We start from the raw sequence: 14,057 nt of genomic DNA on the forward strand, positions 1-14,057 counted from the left end.
CACTGTTGCCAAGCATGTATTGACTTTCTCTCCAAATTAATAACCAACTGTTCAAGCAGGGAGAAGTAAAAGTTAACATTAAAGTCTGATAGTTATTTTTGCTTGGGACTTTTGTTGGATGAAAATGTTTAGCTTGGAGAGGACAAGTTATGATCAGTTCAGCCCTCGGTGTCACATTATCTTCTTCACTCTCACATCCTGTATCTTCTTAGGATACATCCATGAAGTTTTATTGCATTTAGGTAGATAGAAGACAGTGTTGGTGATGAGATGCACAAGTCTTCAGTAGTAAGTGACCATCACTGTTGCTATTCCATTCCTCCCAAGGATTCCCTGCCATGTCTGATAGTCTGTGCCTACTGTGGCATTAAACTCATCCAGAATTATGAGCTTATCCTCTTTTGATGATGAACATTGATGATGAACATCTTCATGAAATTTTTCTTTGACCTCATCAAGATTGGTTGTGAGAGGACCATAGACAGTGATTAGAGCTTCCTTCTAGTAAGAGTCACAGTGTCATGAGCCTGTCATTCACTTCTTTTTAAAAATATGCTTTATTTAAAAAAACAGAATTTAAAAAAAAAGAAAAACAGAAAAGGAATACAAAAAATGAAACAAAACAAAAAAGGACATTGACATGTATCCAGCAGAATATCATGGATGATTCAAAATATATAACAACAAATTACCAGATCAAGAGAGAATAAATATTAGTAGAAGGAATCATATTCATGAGTGTTCATCTTTTTTTTAACTTCCTTATAAATTGTTCCAATGGTAGTCAGAATCATCTTCACAAAACTTTTTGTACTTTTTGGGTGTGTTTTAATTGTAGGGTGGGATCCTAGCCTGTTGTTTAAGGATGGAGTTAGGTTAGATGGAACAGACAATTTTTATTTTATTTATTTGTTTGTTTTGTTGAGGCAATTGGGGTTAAGTGACTTGCCCAGGAAGTTGCTGCCCCTGGAACAGAGAATTTTTAAGGAACTTTTTCTAGCCCTTTCCTCATATCAAAAGATGAGTAACATAATCCTTCAGAAAAGCTGCTCAGACGTTTAGGGGGACTGCCACATCCCACTGCTGCTTCAGTCCATTGGGAAGATGATTTAATAACTAGGGCCATGTGTGTTGCTTAAGATTATAGCTCTTAGTATATCTGTACATGATGCTTTATTTTTTTACTCATATCTATAGGACTTAAAGGTAGGTAAAAGTGAAAAAATGCTATGGATGATTCATGGATAAATTGAATTTAAGTGAGGTAGAGTTGTGTGAAGTCATTAGCCTCTGTCTACCTTATGTTAAAGTCTGGTGACAAGACAAAAGTCAAGATAATTAGTATTAATTCCAATGCTGTAGATGTAGATTATATCTTTGATGTCTAACCAACTTCTAAGCACTCTACAGCACCTGCTTTCACTACCTTCAAGGTTCCTTGGAGCAAATTATTCATATTCATCCATTCCACCAGGGAATGTCTTTATCTGCTTGGGATAGACACCCCACTAAATTGCTGCTGGATTTGAAGCTAGTTGGTTACCCTCAACTTAGTTTACCTGTCTATTGAAATGATTTTACTAAGGTGGTGTTGTTGAGCATGCTATAAATCCTTTTTTTCCAATTTCTTTTTTTATTGTAGTAGGTTTATTTATTTTTAATACACATTGCTTTATGAATTATGTTGGGAGAAAAAAAATCAGAGTAAAAGAGAAAAACCATGGGAGAAATAAAAAAAAATCCAAAAGGGAACACAGCGTGTTTATTTACATTCAATCTCTATAGTTCTTTTTCTGGATGCAGATGATATTTTCTTTCTAAAGTCTATTGGGGGGGGCAGCTAGGTGCCACAGTGGATAGACCACCAGCCCTGAATTCAGCAGTACCTGAGTTCGAATCTGACCTCAGATACTTAAAACTCCCTGACTGTGTGACCCTGGGCAAGTCACTTAACCCCAATTGCCTCAGCAAAAAAAAAAAAAAAACAACAAAAAACAAAAAACAAAATCTATTGGGATTGCTTTGAAACACTGAAACATTAAACAAACCTTTCATACATAGTTGATCATCACACATTCTTCTTCTTGATGTGTACAACATATTCCTGCTTCTGTTTATTTCACTCAGCATCAGTTCATATAAATCTTTTCAGGCTTTTCTATAATGAGCTTGTTCATCATTTTTTTGAAGAACAGTAATATTCCATTATCTTCATGTGCCACAACTTGTTCAATCATTCCCCAATTGAAGGGTCTCCACTCCTTTTCCAGTTCTTTGCCACAACAAAAAGAGCTACTCCAAACATTTTTGCACAAGTGGGTCTTTTCCCTGCTTTATGATTTCCTTGGGATACAGACCCAGTAATGACACTTCTGGGTCAAAGAGCATGAATAATTTTATAGCCCTTTTTATGTAGTTCCAGATTCATGTCATAGCTTCTTAGAGGCACAGGTGAGAGTTAGGTAGCAGGTAGACACCAGAGATGGAAAGTAGCCCTGAGAAGGGCTCTAAGAATCTCACACCAGACATATGTCTTCCTTTAACACTCTGTACAATTCTCAGTGATTGCTATAATTGGCAGGGAAATGGTATACTCAGTGTATAGCAGTGATTTTTAAAGGTAGAAATAGTGAACCTATAAAAATAAGGCAGTTAGAATATTGGACCTAGAAGTACAAATGTCTAATTTTGAATCATATCTCTTATTTATGAGCAATAGACTTGGGGAATTTAACTTGGGCTTCATCACTCTGAGACTCATTTTCATTATATGTAAGATAAGAAAAACAATGTCCATAAGACTTATTTCACAGGATTGTTGTGAGGCTTAAATGAGATAATTCTATGTAAAGTATTGTGTAAACTTTAGAATACCATGTAAGTATGAATTGTTCTTGTTGGCATGATGCACTGAGATCTAGCAATCCATTTGCTATTGACCATGATGAGATGCTTCAGGATATCTTATCTAAAGTACACAGTGTTTTCTATCCTCATTGAGAAGGAAGATAGGAAGGGAAGATGATTAGGCTGAACAGCTTCAGACTTTAAGCAACATCAGTACTATTAGTGTAAACTTTCTCCTTTCCTTGCTTTGTTGGGGGTTTAGTATAATTGAATGGAGAGTTAACCTTGGAGATATTGAAGATGGAAATCATCAGCTGTGCATGCTGAGGATCCTTACAGAATTTTAATTATTTTGCTCTTTTGAATTTTTTGAGTTTTAAAATGTTTATTTGTTTTGAAAAAACAAAACATGAGACATGGTCCGGGATAGAGACACATTAATAGGGGCTTAGAGATATACATTTGAATGTATATTGACTCCAGCAGTACCATTATCCTAGGAAGCAAAAGTTTCTGTGAGATCCGTGATGAGGTTTTGTTACATGAATATTTTGTTACTTCTGAGGTAAGCTCAGTATCTATTTAAATTTCAAGCTCTGAACCTTCTCTGTTCACATACGTGTGCATATATGTGTGTGTGTGTGTGTGTGTGTGTGTGTGAATGAATGAGAGTATTATATGTGAGATATCTATGTACCACAAACATATATAGGAGATACTCATGCACATGCATAATGATGTATTTTATACATACATGAACACAAACACACTTTTTAAAAAAGGACAATCCAAAATTACTACTTTATCTCAGATAAATTACTTCTCTGATTCACTTTCTTTTTCACAAAAGCTGTGTTGGTGATTTTGAATAAAGAACTGTGGGGCAAGGCAGCATAGTAATTAGAGCATAGGTGCCAGAGTTCAAATATGATCTCAGACTTCTACTACCTCTATGACCTTGAGCAAGTCACTTAGTCCCTTTGCCTTGCCAAAAGAAAAGAAAACAAAGAGAGAGAGAGAGAGAGAGAGAGAGAGAGAGAGAGAGAGAGAGAGAGAGAGAGAAAAGAAAAGAAAAGAAAAGAAAAGAAAAGAAAAGAAAAGAAAAGAAAAGAAAAGAAAAGAAAAGAAAAGAAAAGAAAAGAAAAAAAAGAAAAGAAGAGAAGAGAAGAGAAGAGAAGAGAAGAGAAGAGAAGAGAAGAGAAAAGGAAAAAGGAAAGGAAGAAGGAAAGGAAGGGAAGGGAAGGAAAAAAATCACTACAGAAAGAACTTTGCTTTTATCACATCTTTAAAAAGTCTCCTTTAAATAACTCTCCCTTATCTCATAGAACTATGACTGAAACAAACAAAGCAATCCATTGGCCGTTTCTAAGAAGATACTCTTCATTTTCTGCTTATATCTTATCATTACTCTGCTTATAGTCCACTAAGACACTGTTGCATTACTGGTTAGCCACTTTATTTCCATAAAAAGTACTTTTATAGATAAGTTTGCATATATGGAGCCCTTCCCTGTCTTGACTGTAGTTACTTTCAAAAGGCCGATCTGTGTAATTGTGTAATCCCCTTAGACTCAGGGATTTATCTGTTGCTTCTTTTCTCTCCCTAATGTTTAGCATAGTGTAGGCACTTTAATAAATGTTTATTGATTGAAAAGTACAAGACCCTCTAAAATTTGCTGCTAGGTCATAGTCTCAATTTTCTATTCTTTGGGGAGAAGGATACAGTTGTAATAAAAAAATGAATCATATTTCTTAAAACCCGGGTCTTGATGCTTAGTTTTCTGTGACTTTTGAGGCCCTTTGGCTGCCCACCACTAATGTAGTACTTTTTGGAGCATTTCAAAAAACAGAACATTGTTTAAGTAGCTTCTTGTTGCTGGAGGGCAGGGAAAGTTAGAGGAAATCTTTCCCTACTGAGGTATAGCAATGAGACCACAAAGGAAATCGTCCTCTATGCTGATTTTATTTCATCCTTTTGGAAGGTCTAAGTAGTATTGCACTCCACCTTGTGAAAAGTAAAAAGAAGTAAGGCTCAGCTTCACTTCAAGTAAAGCTGTCAACAGAGAGGACACCTTTCCTTCAGCAATCAGCTTTGGGTTATTAGGAAGTTTATCTGAAGTGTCATAGAAAACACTATTGATTTTTAGTCTGTTTTGTCAACAAGTCAATAAACCTTGCTTTCTCTTTTTCTTTATCCTCCTTTTTTCTTTCTCTCCCTCCCTTACTCTCTCCTGTGTTTGTATGTTTGTTTTGGAATACAGCAAAAACTATTTTATTATCAAGGGACAAAACTAGTATTTCCTATGTGATAAAGGAAATAACAGTATTTTATAGTTTAGATAGAAAAAAGGTTTTTGAAGCCAAGTCAATCATTCCTTCAAACAATAAACATTTATTAACCTACCACTATGTGCTGGATACGGCACTAAGCACTCAGGATGCAAAAAGGAGAAAAAGACATTTTTGCCTTCAAAGAGCTTAAAACATGACAGAAAACATAAAAATATATAGCGAAGAAGCTGAATGTAGGATAAATAGGAAACAATTAATAGAGGCAAGATACTAGAATTATAAAGACTTTCAGTAAAATATGAAGGTTCTATTTGGGGTACAAGGAAAATCAAAAAGCAGAGTTGAGGAGGTAATGTTCCAGACATGGAGGATAGCTGGAGAAAAAAACCCAGAAGCCATAGAAAATCATGGAATATCTGGATTCAAGTTTAGTTTCTGATTTATCTGGCTAAATAACTTTGGCAAATCACCAGATTTCTCAGTGACCTAGAGTTAGGTAGGGGGTGTGATGGAGAGATTTATGAATCTAGAATCAGGAACACTCCATTTCAAATGTGACTTTGGGCATTTATTATTTGTGGTATCTTTGCAAAGTCACTAAACCTCTTCTCTGCCTCAGATTCCTCAGCAGTAAAACGGGTTTGATAATAAAGATTATCTCCCAAGGTTATGTGGATCAAATGAGATAATATTTGTAAAGCACTAAAGCACATTACATAGTAGCCATTTAATTATTGTTTATTCCCATTTTTACAGTCAAATGTTCTGATAAAGGCCTCATTTCCAAAATATATAGAGAATTGACTCTAATTGATAAGAAATCAAACCATTCTCCAATTGATAAATGGTCACAGGATATGAGCAGACAATTCTCGGATGATGAAATTGAAACTATTTCTACTCATATGAAAGGGTGTTCCAAATCACTATTGATCAGAGAAATGCAAATTAAGACAACTCTGAGATACCACTACACACATGTCAGATTGGCTAAAATGACAGGAAAAGATAACAATGAATGTTGGAGGGGATGTGGGAAAACTGGGACACTGATACATTGTTGGTGGAATTGTGAATACATCCAGCCATTCCGGAGCGCTATTTGGAACTATGCCCAAAAAGTTATCAAATTGTGCATACCCTTTGATCCAACAGTGCTACTACTGGGCTTATATCCCAAAGAGATCTTAAAGAAGGAAAGGGAAATGTTTGTGGCAGTCCTTTTTGTGGTGGCCAGAAACTGGAAACTGAGTGGATGCCCATCAATTGGAGAATGGCTGAATAAATTGTGGTATATGAATATTATGGAATATTATTGTTCTATAAGAAATCACCAGCGGAATGATTTCAGAAAGGCCTGGAGAGACTTACATGAACTGATGCTGAGTGAAATGAGTAGGACCAGGAGATTGTTGTATACTTCAACAACAATACTATATGATGATCAATTCTGATGGATATGGCCATTTTCAACAATGAGATGAACCAAATCAGTTCCAATAGAACAGTAATGAACTGAACCAGCTACACCCAGCGAAAGAACTCTGGGAGATGAGTATGAACCACGTCATAGAATTCTCAATCCCTCTACTTTTGTCCGTCTGCATTTTTTATTTCCTTCACAGGTTAATCATACACTATTTCAAAGTCCGATTCTTCCTGTGCAGCAAAATAACTATATGGACATGTATACATATATTGTATTTAACTTACACTTTAACATATTTAACATGTATTGGTCTACCTGCCATCTGGGGGAGAAGTTGGGGGGAAGGAGGGGAAAAGTTGGAACAAAAAGTTTTGCAGTTCTCAATGCTGAAAAATTACCCATGCATATATCTTGTAAATAAAAAAAAACTATAATAAAAAAAGATAAAAGAAATAACAATTGTTTATTCCATTCCTTTCTCTTTCCCTCCAGGCAACTCTCTAAGGCCATAAGATTCAAAGAAGATACAAACCTACATTGGTGGAGTGAGTTTCCTTACCAAGGCTTTCAATATGAAATGAAATCACAAGTCTAGTTCCTATCCCCTAAAATTACTTTGCATATATGTATATACATATATACCTGCACCCTTTTTGGAGGCAAAGAACTTTATTTCATTCAAACTTCAACGCTTACCTCTTAGACTAAACATTATCATTCTCTATGAACTACTTAAGAGAGAACATGAAAGTCAGAGGCTAAATTAATTATCCATGATTACTCAACTAATAAATGGTAATCCAGGACCAATGACTAACTTTCTGCATCCTCATCTAATGTGTCCATTGATCCTTTCTACCCTCCCCATATAAATCATGGAGTCTTATAAAGTCTACATTTGTTTGACTTAGTTTTTTTTTTTTTTTTTCCTTAGCCTTTGATCAGCTGCTGTGTCTCCAGATCTATTTGGACACTTCATTGTATTCAATCTAGTCATCCCCATGATCACTACCAATTACTTCTTAATCACCAAATCTAGTAGCCTTTCTCTGTTGTCTTCTGCTTCAGTCTCTCTGCAGGATATGTTAAACTTATATAATCCTTGTGCTGATAAAGTATTTTCATCTACTGCTATCTCACTTTGCCATGCAACTTCCTTTTTAAAAATCTTCCTCATTCCAATAAATAACTATAATAATCTCACCATTCTAAATAAAATTAAATCTGATTTTTATTGCAATTCAACTGGTATTCCTATTAAGTAAAATAGTTGAAAACACTGAAACTTTCAAGTATTATATACCTCTGAGGCATTTAATTTTTAATAATTAGTAGTGGTATGAAAACTGGAATCCAGGTTTCTTGCTTATTAGTGTAATGTTCTTTCTATTATACTGCACAAATGCAATTATAATTTATCAAGACACTTATTGAGAATCAGTGTATTTTAATGGAAGGAAAAATGAACTTGGAAGTAAGAGACCTAGGTTAGAATTCTGGCACCAATATTTAGTAGATTGTGTGACCTTTGAGGACTCATATTATCTCTCTGAAACTTTAATTTTTCTCATCTGTAAAACAAAAAATAATGACTTGTACTAACTATGCACATTTTTTTGTGAGAAAGATGCATGGTAAACTTTACATTTAAACTGTAAACTCTCTATAAATGTGGATGGAATAGAGTAATATAAACAAAGTCAGCATTGGAGTTAGGAAGGCTGGTTCAACTCAGGTTCTTGACACATAAAAAGCTATGCAGTCACATGTGACATTTAAAAAGATTTGAGAGAGACATAATTTCTGAGTAATTTATTAATGGCATCAGTATTTTAATAAAATGGTAATTATTTGGCTGTTTTTCTCTTAGACCAAAGACAGTTATTGTGATGTTTTCTGTTTTGTTTTTTCTTGCGGTCTCTGGAAGCAGCCTTTGTTTCAGTTCAGTAATCACCACAGGAGTGTAGCCAGGTATTAAAGTCCAAATCCTTTATTATCTCCTTGCCTGGGCCAGCTTTCTTGAGATCTTCCTGAAGGTATCTTGGTTTTTGTGGGGGAGGCAGGAGGACCATCACCATGGTCTCTGTCTTCTCTAGTTCTGTCTCTCCCTGAGCTTATATGTTCTCTTATCATAGGTGTGAATCTTGTGGAACTATATTAAGTACTAAGTACATGTACTGAACTAGAGAACTTTTAAGCACCATGCTAAACAACCATTTTTTTTTATCAGTTCCACTGAGTACCTTGTTTCAAGTTCTGGCCTATAACAAGTTATGATGGTGGTCTCACTATTTTTATGCCCTTGGAAGAGGGCATTCCCCCTTATGGCAATCAATTCAGATTGCTTAACAATTAGTGAAAGATTATAATGAGAGACTGAACCTGAACTTATGTCATCTACTTCTAAAGTTGGCCGCAGCCTAGGGCAATCTATTAAAAAATATATATTTCCACCCAAACCTGAATGGAACAACATGACTGCTCCACCTGGGTGGGATCTGGAGAGAGGAAATGAACTCAATCTTCAGAGACTAAAATCTTGAAATAAGGATAAAAGAACAAAGTGAGTAGGGAAGAGGTGAATCTAAATCTTCTCAAATCATTAGTTACTAATAGTCATTTCTCTCACAAGGGCAGGTCATTTCTCTCACAAGGGCAGGTCATTTAAATTCTCAATACCCTAAGTAACACATCAAGTCTATTAAGTTGAAAACTGCTGTTCTGTCATTATAAATAGTGATTAGTGAGTAAATGCATTTATCCAAACAAATTACTAATAGGAATCTGTGAAGTGGTGAAGATTAGAATATACTAGTAAAAACAAAGTGAATGAGCTGCCCTACTGGGATGGGGACATTCAAGGATAATTCAAGAAAGGAAGAAGTTCCTATTTCACCCAAGGAGAAATTTCCTAAATTTTTTAAGGTGGCAAGCTAGAACTCAGGACAAGTACTGGATCCTATTACTTAAATGGTAACTAAAGTTTTTCTTCCCCTACATATCAGAATGGATTTTAGAGAAAGTCTAGAGTGTGTGTTTCCACTTTCCTGAATAACAAAAAGACTGTCTTTCCTCTCTTTTGCAGGCTACTCTTTCCCTCACTGTATCATGTGAATATATTCACTATCAATTAGAAGAATCTTAAGCAATATTCCCCAAATTGCCATAGTAAACGCCTTGAATATAGAGATTATTTTTTTCATTCCTGTTCCTAAAAGTGATATGCACAAGTTTTCAAGAAACATTGTTGAATGAATTGTTGTTAAATTTTGGAGTAAAGAACAATTGCATTAAAAGAGAAATAGTGTCCAGAGCAAGACAGGTGATATGTTTACAATCCAATAGTCTAGTCAGATCATCTTTGAGCTATTATGTTTAGTTTTAGGCACCATATTTTGAAAGAACATTGATATCTGGCTAAATTATATCTAGAGGAAAGGACACAGGGTAGTAAAAAGAATGGAGATCAGGCAATATGAGGATCTTTTGAAAGAACTAGGAATATTGTAAGAAACAAAATATCTTATCAAGAACTCCACTGACTCACTGATGAATTCAGAAAAGATTTATTTTACATTCTTACAAGAATGGGTGCCTAGCTGAGTAGATACACCTTTAAAACTCGAAAGGCAACATTTTATTTCCTATCCTGAAGAACAAATCCCTCTCCTGATTCTCTATTAATTCAATGTTACAGAAGTTACAGGACATAATTCTCCATCCCTTATTACATAGCTAGTCCCTGCCCCCCAAGGAGCTTATATTCTAGAAAGGGGAAGCTGACAGAAGGGGGCTAAGGACAAAGAACAAAAGATTTTTTTCAAATCTCAGGCTATCACCCTTGATTACAAAAGTCAGTCCCTGCCCCTAAGGAGTTTACATTCTTTTGGGGGAAAATAAACTCCATCCTTGATTTTCTTTGATGTCCTTGTGGGTTTCATTTTTCTAAGTTAAGTTTCATTTCTCCAATGTAATTTTCATAAATGTGGAAATTCCAAATGCCCATTCATTTCTCACAATCTCCCCCATTTTTAAAAAATAATTTTCAAATCCCTCAGATTTGGTTAATATTTATATCCTATTTCATAATAACTCTATTAATCTTTGCACAGATTTCCTTATACAGAATGGATAATTAATCCCTGAATTCTCTGCTAATTCTTCTGATAGGGCTGTACTAGGAGTGAAATTACTTCCAATTTTGACACATGTTCCTCCTCTTCCTGCCAATAAGCTTTCTAGAATCATCCTATTTTCCCATGCCATTCTGTTAATGGCATCTAACTACTCTGTTATCCCTTCACTGCTTCTCTGGTGTAACTAATCTAATAATATTTACTCACTAGAGTAGGAATGACCCAAATCCAGAACTAGATTTCTAGTCTTGAATTCATCAGTTACAGTCCTTGACTTAATTCTTCCTGATTCAGTCTTTCTTACTTCATGGAATCCCAAAGTAAAAGGAATAGCCAATTACATCGGTACACAGGTGCCCATTCAGTTCCCAGGCAAAGCAGGTTTGAGAGAGCTACCTCCACAATACCACCCAAGGTTTGCTTGGAGTACGATCATCCCTGAGAAATTGCCAGAGCTACCCTTAGCAAAATTTCAGAGTCAGATACATGTCATTACAATCCCTAGATTTTGAAATCTTTCATCCTGCTATGAAAGGCAAGCTGATTGATCTCCAGAGCTAAGGGGCTGGTATATCCTGGTTTATTCCCTCACAGAAAGGAAAGGTAGAACAAAGCATTGCAATTCTCCCTAGGAATATTATTTTGGGAATAGGAAGAATTCATTCTTGTGTTTTCCCATACGCAAAATGAATGGTACTATCTGGTCATGGAGCAACCTATAGCACAGACATAGAAATTGCTTTTTGTTCAGACTCTGTACAGAGTACTTTATCGTTCTACCCATTAGGGTCTATAACTTGCCTTAAGTCCTTAATTTGATTCCAAATCTTCCTATTACATGTATAACCAACTTACTCTTCGATTTGCATTTTCTAAATGTCTAGTCCCTCTAGCAAACCAAACATTATTTCAAATTGGACAGGCAGTTCCATAAAATCCTCTTTCTTCTTTAGGACACAATTGTATCTATTTGTTTATGGCTAGTCTCTACAGTTCTATAATTTGACAAGCATCAAACTGAATTGTTTATGGGATATCTTTTTTCAGTAATTAATCCAAATCATAATCCAATATCCTCATCCTAAGTCTCAAATACTATTGCAGCAGAAGAGTAGCATTAATCCTGTATAACCTTCCCCCTTCACAGGATTGATGGATTTCTTACCGGAAACCCACTCAGATACTGGGATCCATTCACCAACCAGTTCCAGTTCCTTCCCAAACAAATGAGGCCCAAAATGATTGGGCTATAGAGCAATGATCTTGTCTTCTAAAAGTACTTCCTGCTGAGATTGGATATTGAGCTGGGTCATTTTACAGGGTCTCATTTGAAGGGGCTTGAGCTGGTCAAAACAGCCATCCAGTGCTGATCATTAGAAAGTGAATTGCTCAAAGCCTAGAGGAAAGCAAACCTAAGAGAAGGAGAGAGAAAGTACAAAGAGCAGAACCCCCCTTCTTGGGAGGTTTGCTTATATTTTCCCTGAAGATCCTGCAAATAGCTTGTTAAGCATCATTTCTTTAATACGAATTACATTATAACCCAAAAGCAATTACATTATAACCCAAAAGGGGGGATGCATCAGAATAACAGAGGTATTCACAAAATTCTTCATTAATTGGTCTCCTTTACCTGTCAAAAGGAGGATATTGAGATAGAGAGATTAACCCAAAGTTCTACATGAGGCATATGTGTAAAACCTCTCTACCAGAATTTTTTTAAAAGATATTCCCACTCTTTTGCTAAGGTCTGTCGGACTTGGAAAAGGACAATATAGATTGGCCAGCAGCTTGTCTATATAAATTCAAAAGAAAACACTACACACTATACAATAATTTAGTAACAAACTTAAATAAAAGTGATTTTCCTATTGATGTAACAAAATATTCCATAAGTAACAAACTTAAGTAAAAGTGACTTTCCTATTGATATAACAAAATATTCCATAAGTTATATCCCTTTAAAAAAACTTGAATATACTAAAAGCCTCTTCTCTAAATCATATAAAAGATTTTTCAGCTTTAGTTTCAATAATCAATAAACAGGTCCCACAGACAGTTGTATCAATTGTTATTACATTTATATAAGGTTCTTTCAGGACACACATCTAGCAACAGATAGATGATTAGTAGACCAAATATTCATTTACCTAATTATAAGATGCAATGACTATATATTTTCAGATTGAAAACAACAAGGTATTACATACTTGAATTGTGTTTATGGTTCTATTGACCACTTATAGACTGATTATAGAAATTTACTATAAGAGGAAAAAGCCAGGGCATGATTATAATAGCATTAAAACTAATTCTTCAGGACTTCAGTCTGAGAGTATATAAGTCACAGCTGACAACCAGTCATGTAATAACAATCCCATCTTATAGCCAATTCAGCTCTCAAATAGTGAGTTACTAATTTAATTCATCAGATAATCATTCTCAAATTCAAGTCTAAAACAATAATAGTTATAATCCTAAGAGATTTCAGCTCAATAGCAAGTTTCACTAATCAGGTTTTAGATCCTATACTTCTCTGTCCCATGTGCTTGCAGAGCAGCACTATGCAGGACTATCTTGCTCTAGGTACTACAAAAAAGCTATAGATCATATTTGCTATCATATTCATTAAATAATGAGAACATGATACACCTAATAAATATTAGATAAGAGATGAATGGATTTTGAATAGCAAAGTGTTTTTGTAAGGACAAAAATTCCTAATTGTTGTTGTGTTGTTTAATCATTTCAGTCATGTCTAACTCTTAATAACCTCATTTAGGATTTTCTCGAAAAAGATCCTGCAGTAGTTTGCCATTTCTTTCACCTGCTCATTTTACAAATGAAGAAACTGAGGCAAACATGGTGGAGTAATTTGACCAGGATCACACAAACTAGTAAATTTGTGAGACTAGATTTAAATTCTTGTCCTCCTGCCTCTAGGCCTGGCACTCTCTATATCCTGTACTACCTAGCTACCTCCAAACAATTAGAACTGTTCATAAATGGAATGGACTACCATAGAAAATAATGTATTCTTTCTCATTGGATATAAATTCAAGTAAAGTTTGGATGGCCCCTTTTAAGGGATACTGTAAAGGCTTGGGCTAGAAAGCCTTGGAAGGCTCCTCTCATCCTCAGATTCTGTTGCTCTGAAATTTGGCTGTCTAGATAGATAATAAGCACGTTTTTTTTGTTTCTGACTTCTCCAGGGTAGTTTCTTATGAATAGTTATTTTCATTTTATATTTTATTATGGGGCAAACTTAGAAATTGTAGAATCTAAATCCTGAACCCCTAGAAAATTTTGTATGTTAAAGGAACATCTTCATTCAGCATTTCCTTTGGGATCACATGA

This window comes from Sminthopsis crassicaudata, chromosome 1, assembly GCF_048593235.1.
Source record: "Sminthopsis crassicaudata isolate SCR6 chromosome 1, ASM4859323v1, whole genome shotgun sequence".
NCBI classification, from domain to species: Eukaryota; Metazoa; Chordata; class Mammalia; order Dasyuromorphia; family Dasyuridae; genus Sminthopsis; species Sminthopsis crassicaudata.